At 42.0% G+C, this 612-nt stretch overlaps 1 protein-coding gene across 1 annotated transcript in view; it reads left to right on the forward strand.

Annotated features, from left to right (window-relative positions):
• Positions 1-612, forward strand: part of LOC107591940 (8-oxo-dGDP phosphatase NUDT18-like) — a 17,268-nt gene that overhangs the window by 613 nt on the left and 16,043 nt on the right. The window lies entirely within an intron of this gene.

A 612-nucleotide genomic window follows, 5' to 3' on the forward strand; every position in this document is an offset into this window, starting at 1 on the left:
AAAAAAAAAATCAGGTGTATGAATCTCTGCGTACGCAGGATCCCAAGCATATTCTCCTTGTACATCCCAATTAACGTGAAATTGAGCGCACGAGCACAACACCCCGCCCTGTCTCCTCCCTCAATTAAATACATTTTAATGTGGTAATGAGTCCACTTTGGCAAAAGCAAGCAGAAAGAAACGAAACTTTACTGAAAGTGAATTGGATGTGCTACTATCAGAGGTAGAAACGAGAAAAAATATTTTACTTGGAACTCTGTCCTCTAGAATTAATAACAAAAGAAAAAAAAAATGAGTGGGAAAGTTTGGCTGACGCCGTCAACGCGGTGGGATCTGTAAATGAGCTTAAAAAGAAATGGTCTGATATAAAGGTGGAAGTTAAGCGGAGAACTGCTGCGCACCGACAAAGTGTGGGCAGAACATGCATTGGTACAGGGGTCGATGAACTTGTACCCTTTGAGCAGAGAGTTGCCTCTATTGTGAGCGACACTTTACTCTCCGGAGTAGTATCCGTTGCGGTGGGCGACTCACGAAGGTAACCAATTTCTCATTTATTTGCTTAACTTGGGTACACATAGCTTACCAGACTGCATTTAATTTTCAAATGCATGC

This window comes from Sinocyclocheilus grahami, unplaced genomic scaffold, assembly GCF_001515645.1.
Source record: "Sinocyclocheilus grahami isolate Dianchi unplaced genomic scaffold, SAMN03320097.WGS_v1.1 scaffold148.1, whole genome shotgun sequence".
NCBI lineage: Eukaryota > Metazoa > Chordata > Actinopteri > Cypriniformes > Cyprinidae > Sinocyclocheilus > Sinocyclocheilus grahami.